The sequence below is a fragment of the Vombatus ursinus genome, unplaced genomic scaffold, assembly GCF_900497805.2.
Source record: "Vombatus ursinus unplaced genomic scaffold, bare-nosed wombat genome assembly UNPS02003358.1, whole genome shotgun sequence".
In the NCBI taxonomy this organism is placed as follows: Eukaryota; Metazoa; Chordata; class Mammalia; order Diprotodontia; family Vombatidae; genus Vombatus; species Vombatus ursinus.
The window spans coordinates 3823-15308 of NW_020943136.1; the positions used below are offsets into that span (position 1 = coordinate 3823).

General features: G+C 41.2%; 1 pseudogene; it reads right to left on the minus strand.

Moving 5' to 3' along the window:
* Positions 1–235: 235 nt before the first annotated feature.
* On the minus strand, positions 236–568 carry LOC114052113 (annotated as a pseudogene).
* Positions 569–11486: the final 10918 nt, after the last annotated feature.

Genomic DNA, 11486 nt, shown 5'->3' on the forward strand with positions numbered 1-11486 from the left:
TTGCCTAAATAAATAAGTCAAATCAAATCAAATTTAAAAATCCACATGGCTTTGGTTTATTGAAATACCTCCACACTGGTAAAGAGAAAAGGAAATATTTCAAAGCATCTAGAAAATAAGAAAACTGTCTGAATACAGAGTGTACGATAATTCAGACACTTTCTACATGTGGATATCAAACTCAGACGCCTTCTCCCTGTGAAACTCTGTATGGTCACCTAGAAATTGATCTGACAGAAGATGGCATCCCCTAAGTCTGTGAAGAAGTTCCCTACCAAGAATTGTTGTCTGGAAGGGTGGGAACCATGGAATTTCCATTGGTTGGTGAGCAGCCCGACTTCAATTTTTCCAAATACTCGGTTTGTGCAGGTTGATGACCCTCAAGAACTTTAATGGCATCTTCAACCTTCCTTCCTATAAGAAAGGAATCTTCCCAGTCTTCCACTACCTCCCTCAGTGCGATGCTTGCCATCTTGGTTCTGCTCACACAGGCCCAGAAGTCTGCCTAATTTTCCTCTTCTGACACTTCTCTTAGCGCAGTTCCGCCTTGCTCTACCTCGGGCTCCATTCCTCCCCCGGGGAACAACGCACTGATCTGGAGATGGACCCCCTCTCCTCCCCTCCCCCCTCGCCGATGGAGTAAGCCCAGGCAGCCCCCGCTTCTAGAAGCGCCGCGGACAAACCTCAGTCCTAATCCTCCTCCTCCTCCTCCTGTTTGGCTTCAGCTTCATCCTAGAGCCGGGTTCCTCCCGCGGCAAGCCCGACCCAGGGCGCGGGGAAGGCTGGAAGGGAGGAGGGAAGGAGGGAGGGAGAAAGGGAAGGAGAAAGAGGTAGGGAGGAAGAGAAGAAGGAAGGAAGGGAGAGAGAAAGGGAGGAAGAGAATAAGGAAGGGAGCGCCCGAGGGCCGCGGCTGGGACACGGGCCCAGGAGGCTGCGCCCCTGCTGCCAGACAAGCCGCGTCTCCACACGCAGCCAGCCCGCCGCCCGCCACCTCTCTCTGTCCCACTAAACGCACTTCCGGACCTCCAGGCAGGCCGAGTCTGGCGCCACGTGACCGCCGCGGGCCATTGGCAGCGGGCGCTGCGGCTCCGCCCCCGCGGCTACGGCAGCGCAGGCCCCGCAGGTGGAAGGCTGGCCCTGCAGCTTTTTATGGCGCTCACCTGGTGGCTGGTTCCTTCTCCAAGTGACACTTGTTTAGAAAGTTAATGAAGTCAAACAAATGCCACGCTGAGGAAGCTCGACGAGAAAGCCTCACTCCTGAAATACTTAATGAAACACGGCAGCCCAAGACAGCGCTAGTTTGGAGGAGAAAGCCAGTCATAAAATCTTGTGTTAGGAATGTGAGGGAAGACTACCAGCAATGTTGCCTCATCCGAGTGTAAAAAGCAGCGAAAGAGAAAACCAGCCTGCAGAAAGCTTGGTGTGAGACTCGAGGGTGTGATTTACAGAGCAAGCTGGGAACGTAACAGAAGTTCAAAGGATCCGACTTTCATTTCTCTAGCAATTTGTTATCAGTGACAGTGGATCGATACATTTAGATTGTGATGTGTCAGCACCCCCACATACTACTCGAGGGTATAGAAATGGGATAATAGCACAGTAAGCTTAGAGCTGGCAATGACCTCTGACAACTTGTTAAACTCACTTTGTTTGAAATGATGGAAAAGTAGCATTCAAGAAAAGAAAGTCAGAAGGAAAGGCTGGACTTGACCAAAAATACTTACATACACACATATATGTATGTATATGTATATGTGTATGTGTGTGTGTGTCTATGTATATATGTACACACACACACATACATACATACATACAGAGAGACCAAGGAGTGTTAGGGACAACACAAATTTAAAGGCACTCTTGAAATTTATTTTCAAAATAACTCAAATCAGGAAAGATTGCAAAAGAATGGAAAAGATCAAGAAGTGTATTGTTTCCCATTAAAAATCAAAAGAGAAGACTTTAGGTAGCTACCTACCCATATGATTACTTTTCTGTTCCCAAAGAAAAAAAATATATATATATATATGAAAAATGAGCTATGCCTGCCTTGAGCATGTTTTTGATGAATAGAAAAGAATATGGAGATATTATCACTCCCCTGCAGAGGAGACTAGGAAGGTATCAGTAGCTACTCCTTCATATGCAGAAGTAGAAACACTGCATAGAAGATGAAGAACAACAGATTTAGGTTTGATGCAAAAATAATCTCATGAATCTAATGATTAGGCTTATTTCCAGTTAAACAAGCTCCCTTGGGAGGCTGTGGTTTTTTGCTTCATTTAAGGTCTTCAAGGCACTTCGGGACACATTTCAATGAGACTGACAGTTTTCCATTCCCCTGGGACATTGAGCTAGTTCCAAAAGCTATAGATTGGCCCAGTTTAACCAAGTTGCAAGTAATGTTGCATTGCTTTTTGAAGACTGAAAACGGGCTGCTCTGTAGTATTTTGAGATATCCTTAGATGTTTCTGTGGTCACTGATTGCATTGGTACCCCAGGATGTCAGCTGGTTAAATGACAAAAAATCAGTTATTCTATGTTATTATATCTGAGTCAGAAGATAAAGAGCTACCGGAGATACATAGGGTATGCCTAATAACATTTTCGATTTGTATGGTTCTTTTTTTTTTTTAAAGACTGCCATATACCTTATCTCATTGGATCCTTACAACGACCCTCTCCTGTGAGACAGGGAAAGCATTACTTTAATGTTAAAGATGAAGAAACTGAGTGTTGAAGTGACTTGTCCAGTATCAAATAGCTATTATGTTATAGACCTGACAATGGAGCCTGGGTCATCTGACTCTTTTATCTGGTATTTTCATAGTATATCATGCTGTGTTTTAAAGCCTACTAGTGATGGGGCTCTTGAGGGGAGGAGAGTTTGTGCTTTCGATGGAGAGGCGCCGGAAAGTCTTTCACCAAAATGAAGCAGACGAAACATATTGCCAAGATTGATCACTGAATTGAGCTTCTAATGGAGACAGGCAATGGCACCCTCCCCCCACCTTGGGGATGTATAGAATATTCCATGGATCCTGGAGCAAAATACCTAATTACCTTGTGTTTTCCTCACCCTCCACCTTACCAAAAAAGTCTTGTTTTTGACTTGCTGAGGGAACTCAGGTTTTGCATTGCTAAGTCTCTGAAAGAGTTTCACATCTGCTGAGTGTAGGCATATATATATATATACATACACACACACACATACACATATATGCATATACATAAACACATGGATATGCATACACATGTATATATATATACAGATTTTATGTGTATATGTGTATTACAGATATGTATACATATGTATGTATGTGGGTGGGTATATGTACATATATAAATATATATGTACACACACATTATAAATATATATCTATATATGTTCATATGTATGTATGTATTTATCCCTAATGGTATCGAATCGGTGATTTCTTCATTTTAGAAACTTCCCACTTGAAAACACCCTTATGCAGATGGGCAACTCATATGGAACTTCTAGCCATTGTTCTTAATATTTACTTTGCAGGAGTTACTCTGTGTGTGTGTGTGTGTGTGTGTATTCCAGAAAATCAAATGATAAATCAAGTCCCGATGTGCAGTACTGACTGATTTCTGAGGTGCTGGTTTTCTGAGCTCACACTAAAACGTCTCTGTAGGGGTGTGAGGAAGTTCCAGCACAACAGAACATATATGTTTATCGATACAACCCTCGGTCAAAAGCTATGGACATTTTAGTCATTTTTCATATAGTACTAAATTGTTTGAATAATTCACATTTCCACCAGCGATGTATTTGTGTACCTGCCTTTCCCAGTCCTTTCAATATTGACTATTCCCATCTTTGTCAATTTGCTGAATGTGAGGTGAAACTTCAGATGAACCTTGATTTGCCTTTCTCTTATTATTAGTGCTTTGAATCATTCTTTTGTTAAGAGCTTGTAATTCTCCTTTTCAGAAAATATTTTTCCTGTACTTTTAAAATTTATCTATCAGGAATAGCTTTTGGTCATATATTTCTGTTAAGTGTTTATATATCTTAGACATCAGACCCTTATCAGAGGTATTTGATATGGAGATTTTCTCTCAATTCCCTCCCCCCCCTTATTCTAGTTGCATTACTTTTTGTCATGCAAAATATTTTCAATTTCATGTTATCACAATTATCAATGTTATACTTTATAATTGCCGCTATCCCACAATTAGTTAACAATTCACTCCCTAGCCATACCTTCGAGAGGTATAGGGGGAAGGGAAGAGAGAAGGGAAAAAGCATTTATTCAGTGCCTGCTTTGTGCCAAGCACTGTGGTGTACTTTAGATACATTCTCTTATGTAAATCTCTTTGTTCCTAATTTTTAATATATTTTCTTTAATATCTGGTTCCCATCCATTCTCAAGTCATCACAGTATATAAGACATTATTCAAACCTAATTTGTGTCAGACTGTTGGAATTTTCCCATCAATTCATATCAAATAGGGAGTTCTTTCCTAGGTAATTTGTGTTCTCAGCTTTATTGAACACTGGGCTATTTAGTTCAATTATTTCTGATTTTTCCATATCTAGGCTGCTCTACTAATCTCAATTTTTTTAAACATACCAATGAGTTTAAGGATTAGTTTTATAATGCAGTTTGAGGTGTGGAAGTGTTATTTATCATTGTTCCTGCTTTTTTCATTGTGTCCCTTGACATTCTAAGATCTTTTGCTACCACAGATGGATTTTGTAATTATTTTGTCTAGCTCCGTAATGAATTCCTTTGGTAATTTTCTTTCTTTTTCTTTTGATTTTTTTTTCTTTTTTCTTTTTAACATGTGTTTTTAAAACTTTGAGTTACAAATTTTCTCCCTTCCTCCCTCCCCACCCACCCTCATTGAAAAGGCAAGCATTTTGATACAGGTTATACATGTGTAGTCATGCAAAACACTTCCATAGTAGTCATGTTGCGAAAAACTAAGTATATTTCCCTTCATCCTATCCTACCTCCCATTTATTCTATTCTCTCTTTTGACCTTGTCCCTCCTCAGAAGTGTTTGCTTTTGATTATCCCCTTCCCCAATCTGCCCTCCCCTCTATCAATCCCTTACTCTCTTGTCCCCTTCCCCCCTTATTTTCCTGTAGGGTAAGATAGATTTCCATACCCCATTGTGTATGCTATTCCCTCCTTAAGCCAAATCCTATGAGAATAAGATTCACCCATTCCCTCTCACCTTCCCCATTTCCCCTCCACTGCAAAAGCCTTTTCTTGTCTGTTTCATGTGAGATAATTTACCCCGTTCTACTTCTCTCTTTCTCCTTCTCCCAGTATAATCCTCTCTCAGCCCTTAATTTTATTTTCCAGATATCACCCCTTCATCTTAAACTCACCCTGTGTCCTCTATCTATCTATCTATCTATCTATCTATCTATCTATCTATCTATCTATCTATCTATCTATCTATCTATGCATGCATATAATTTTTCCCTCCCACTATCCGAATACAGACAAAGGACTCATGAGTTACAAATCTCATCTTTCCCTGCAGGAATGTAAACAGTTCAACCTTAATAAGTCTCTTATGTTTTCTCTTTCCTCTTTACCTCTTCCATGTTTCACTTGAGTCTTGTATTTGAAAGTCAAATTTTCTATTCAGCTCTGATCTTTTCTTCAGGAATGCTTGAAAGTCCCCTATTTCACTGAAAGACCATTTTTTACTCTGAAGGATTATACTCAGTTTTGCTGGGTAGGTGATTCTTGGTTGTAGTCCTATCTCCTTTGCCCTCTGGAATATCATACTTCATGTCCTCCTGTCCCTTAATGTAGAAGCTGCTAAATCTTGTGTGATCCTGATTGTGTTTCCACAATACTTGAATTGTTTCTTTCTGGCTGCCTGCAATACCTTCTCCTTGACCTGAGAATTCTGGAATTTGGCTACAATATTTCTAGGAGTTTTCCTTTGGGGATCTCTTTCAGGAGGTGATCGGTGGATTCTTTCTACTTCTATTTTGCCCTCTGGTTCTAAAATATCAGGGCAGTTTTCCTTGAGAATTTCTGGAAAGATGATGTCGAGACTCTTTTTTTGATCATGGCTTTCAGATAGTTCACTAATTTTTAAGTTCTCTCTCCTGGATCTATTTTCCAGGTCAGTTGTTTTTCCAATGAGATATTTCACATTCTCTTCTATGTTTTCATTTTTCTGGATTCGTTTTACAGTGCCTTGATTTCTCAAATTGTCTCTAGCTTCCAATTGCTCCATTCTTATTTTTAAGGAAGTATTTCCTTCAGTAAGTTTTTGGACTTCCTTTTCCATTTGACCAATTTTGCTTTGTAGGGCATTCTTCTCCTCATTGGCTTTTTGGACCTCTTTTGCTATTTGGGTTAGGCTATTTTTTAAGGTGTTATTTTCTTTAGTATTTTGGGGGGTCTCCTTTAGCATCACTTTCAGTTTTTCTTCTACTTCTCTTCCTTGCTTCTCAAAATCCTTTTTGAGCTCTTCCATGGCCTGGGACCAATTTCTATTTTTCTTGGAGGCTTTGGATGTAGGGGCTTTGGCTTCGTTGTCTTCTTCTGGTTGTGTGCTGTGATCTTCTTTGTCACCAAAGTAAGATAATATAGTCTGACTCTTTTTGCGCTGCTTGCTCATGATCCCAGCCAATTATTTGAGTTATAAACTCTTTGTTAAGGTAGGGGTCTGTTTCCAGTGTGGAGAATGTACTGTCCCAAGCTTCAGGGGTTTTGTGTAGCTGTTTTCAGAGATAATTCTAGGGACCTGTAAATTTTCAGTTCTTCCAAGGTGCTATGATCAAGGGTGAGTTGTTTGCTCCTTTCCTGTCCTGTGCTCTGCTCTATGAGTGACCACAAGCACTCTTTTCTGTCTTGGAACTCTGAGAAGGATTTCCTCTCCACAGCCACTACAAGCTTCACCACACCAGGGCTGCTCCTGGCCCCAGGACTGCCACCCAGAACTGTGACCCAGATCCAAGCACAGGCAAAGCAAGAGAATCCTGCACCAGCAGAGAGATTCCTGCAATCCCCCTCTGATCAGCCACTCAATTCCCCCTCTGTCTGTGGGCTAGAAGCTGAGGAGGCAACCGCCGCCCCCACCCCTGCCGGCGCCGAGCTCGGGACCGGGGCTGGAACCCCACCATGCTTCTCTCTCATGGTAGAAATAGACTTTTCCCACCAACCTTCTAAGTTGTCTTTGGTGTTCATGGGTTGCAAAGTCTGCAAACCGCCACAGCTGCTCGCCATTCAGTCCTCTGAGGCCTGCTCCAGGTGGGCTGCGGCCTGTGCCGAACTGCGCTCCTTTCCCTGCCCGGCACACTATACCTTTCCCATCAACCATCCAGGTTGTCTTGGTCTGGAAATTTGTTTCACTCTGTCTTTTTATGGATTCTGCTGCTTTAGAATTTATCTAGAGCCATTTTCTGTAAGTATTTGGAGGGGTTTGGGCGAGAGTTCAAGCAAGTCACTGCTTTTACTCCGCCATCTTGGCTCTGCCTTGGTAATTTTCTATTTATAGCACTACATCTGTAAATTGATTTGGTAAGATTGTCACTTTCATGATATAAGCATAGCCAGGCCATGGACTCTGACTACCCCTCCCTACCCCCAGTTATTTAAGTTCCTTATTTCTTTAAGGAGTATTGACTTCCAGGTATTTCTTATGCTTTGTCGTTATTTTAAATTTAACTTTCCTTTCTGTTCATGCCTCCTGTGTTTTGCTGTGACTAATTATAAATGTTGTTGATTAATATTTGCAAGAAGTGATGGTGACAGATGGGAGGTTGGAGATAAGCAGTTTTTTCAAACTATCATCTTAATGAGTTTGTTTGAGGCTCCCATATAATTTCCTAAGTAAACTATCATGTCATAATAAACCTGAGATAATTGTATATTCACTTTGTCTTTTTCCTTCTATGCTCTTAATTTCTCTGTCTCTCTGTCTCTCTGTCTCTCTCTCTTTGCTATTGCTAGCATTTGTAGAATTTTTTTTAAAAAAATATGAGAAAGGGGGCTCTCCTTGCTGTACCACTAATATTTATTAGGAAAGCTTCTAGGGTTGTCCCACTGCTAAAATGGTAACTTTTGGTTTCATATATAGTGATAAGAATTAGACCTCTGATTACATTGGTATAGGGGATTCCCAGATGAGGAAACTCCCTCTCCCAATGCACATTGGCACCTTCTCTATAATTTATAATCTAAGAGAGTTTTCTAGAGTACTGAGAGGTTGGCTTAGTGATTTGCCCTAGATCACACTGTTGGTATATATCAGAAAGGGAATTTGAATCCAGAGCATTAAAGAACTGAAGGGAATCATGGAGGCCATTGTTTCTAAAACTCTCATTTTACAGATGAGGAAACTGAGGCAAAGAGATAAGTTATTTGTCCTGGATCAAACAGTTAATAAGTGTCAAGGGCAGGATTTGAACCCAGCTCCAATTCCTACCTCTCTTTACGCAGTGTTTGGCCCAAGTAGAAAAATTCCTTATTGCAACTTTGTGTATAGGAGTTATTTTTTTTTTAAATCTCATTCTTTAAAACTCTGTGGCAAGTTGATATCAAAGTAATATAAAACTGTTTTAGTGGGTTAAGATTTAGTCTATGATTTATCAAATGTAAGTCTCTCTACTTGAGAGAAATGCTTGCACAACCAGGATAGGACAAAGCATTCTGCTACAGCCATGTAACTGCTCTACCTAATGAATGTTTTTGGCTGCCTTAACCTTTACTGTCTGAGCAGAAGTCACAAACAGCAATAAATTGAAGGTGCCATGATGATTATGTAGCTCATTCCCTCAACTGAGCTTTCAAATATGGTGTCATAGTTAAAAAAAAAAAGAACACTTACATATTTTCCTGATCCAACCTCTGCCCCATCGACATCCTAATGTCTCTGTGTCTAGTTGCCATAAAGTAAACCCATCTTCAAAAATGCGATCCATTTATTTCCTTTAATAAGTCAGTTAGTCAGCAAAGCATTTATTAAGCGCTTCTTCTATTCCAGGCATTGCGCCAAGGGCCAGGAACAGAAAGAAAGGCAAAAATATTCCCTGCCCTTAAGAAGTTTACATTCTAATCAGGGAGACAACTTATAGATATCCTGGTAAATACAAAAAATATGTGGAACAAAAGAAGGTAATATGAAAGGGGAAGGCAAGAAGAGCTAGAATGACTGGGAAAGATCTTCTGGAGGCTTAGGTTCTTATAATCTAGCCATTGCTCAGATTCTTAAAATCTAGCCAATAGTTCACTAATGTTCAGACTCCTTAAGAGTCTGCCCAATATGATGGATGTTCTAATAAACCTTGTCTTTGACTGAAAGAAGGCTTGGGTCGAATTCTTTCGGGCAGGATCCACATGTTGTGATTTTTGGGTCCCAGCACCCCGGAACCCCTAAAGCTCAACATGTTGGTGGCCAGTACAGGCAAACTGCCTAACCCCGTGTTCTTCTCCAGCCAAGACTGGCAGTTATGAAAGCCTCGCCCCTCCCCGCATTTCTTGCTCTGCAGTTGGGGTCACTCTCCAAGCACCAAGGCTTAGAGGTGCTTTTTGGGCAGGCAGTTACGAGGCTGTCCCACACTCAGCCGGATGCTCTCAGGCTCTCAGTCCACTGGTTTGGTTCAAGGCCATGGACCTGGGTACACCTTCCACAGCACAGAGGATGAGGATGGACTCCCTATCTGGAAGCTTATTCTCAATTCTATCAATTCTCTTGGTGCTAGGGAATTGGGGATAACTGCAGTTGCTTTTTGGTTCCCTGAGGCTTACTTAGTCCCCTCTACACTCCTGAATCCTCCTTCATGGAGGTCACAGGGAAAAGTCAGAACAGCTCAAAACCGATTCTGGAGGTTTGGTGATCAACCATTAAGGATTTTGAAACTTCCCCTTTCAATCCTGGTCACTCCTTTCTCCCACTCTCTTCCCTTCAGTCAAGAGGGTATCTGTTAACCCCTCTCCTAGGAGAAGAGAGTTTCACCTTTTACCTCTCATCTTTGATTTTGCACTCCCCGACTTGGGAAAGGAAGGAGGAGGGAGGGGCAGCAGCTACAGAGTGGGCCCGCAGGTAATGGCCTGGGGCCCTAGGGCAACCTTGACCTGGAAGCATCACCCAGGTTCAGCACATCCTGCTCAAGGTAAAGAAGCTGGCCTCTGAACTTGGGTAAGCATACTCTTTTAAAGTTATTGTTTTAACTGTTAATGATGAGATGTTGATTCTCCACAGAAAATAATTTGGAAATGCATTTAACAAAATTCACATCACCTGATTGGTAATGGGTTGTTTCAAGTTTCAAACTGGTGAACTTTTTCTATCAGTTATGTCAAGCAACTTTTCATAATTTGGTCACCACTACAATAATTTGGCTATTGTTGGTTATTGTTTTAATGTGTCAACTGGCCAGAAAGCTTGTCTGGGTTATGGCTTGCTGAGAATTTGCAATTGTATAGAAATCTCTTATGATTGGCTTTTTATACCAGGACAAATTGAAGTTTGAGATGTAAATCCTGGAAAAGTTTTTCCTAAGCTGTGATTAGTGAAACTTGCTGTGTGAGGTAAAAAGCTCATAGGATTTTATTTTGAGTTGTCTAATGGATCCTAATAATCCATCGATAAATCAATAATCCACCATCTGAGAAATGCCACAACCTACTCTGAGAGAATGTGACACTGGTGGGAAGTAAGCATCAGGAAAAAGCTGAGAGGACATTTTTAGCCTCACTCTAAGATGGAATCGTCCTTGTTCAGTTTCCCCATTATGTTCCTTTGAAAAGGAAGGTTACCCACCTGGCTATTCCTGAGTCTAGCTATGAGGTGGATTTGATACATCACAATTGGAAAACTGAATTATCTGAATCCAAACAGAGATAAAGATGTTTTATCCTGTCATTTGGGCCCTGCAGTCTTTTCTGTCAGATTTGTGTTTTCTAGACTACAGTCTCTTACAGGCAGTGGAAAAGAGTAAAGCCTAGGGAAAGGAATCTGACCTTCACTTGGTATGCAATAGGAAGATGCTGATGGTTTTTGAGAAGTGTGGAAGTAGCAGATCTATGGACCAAAGAAGACATGTGGCAGACGTATTAGAAACGTAGGTAATTGAGATCACAGGACCTGTTAGAAAATATTCTACTTGTTGAGGGAGACGATAATGAGGGTCTGTACCAGAAAGGATGCATTGGAAATGTTGTTGTTTGTCCTTCATTCTCAAAGAGGACATTGACATAAGGGAGGTGATGCCATGACATATAAGTGAAGTGGATGGCATCATCTCCCTGATGTCATGGTAGTGGAACTATACAGTAGGGGAATGGATATGTGTAAAAGGTGTTACACAGATAGAACTGAAAAGATTTGTAAACTGGCTGGAAATCCTTAAGTCCCCCATTATCCAAGGAAGCAGCCTCTATAAAGATGGCACAAGTCATCTCCACCAACTGCCAACCAACTGACACCCCCAAGGCAAGCAAGCTGACATAGCTGAAGCAGCAAGGCACCTGGAG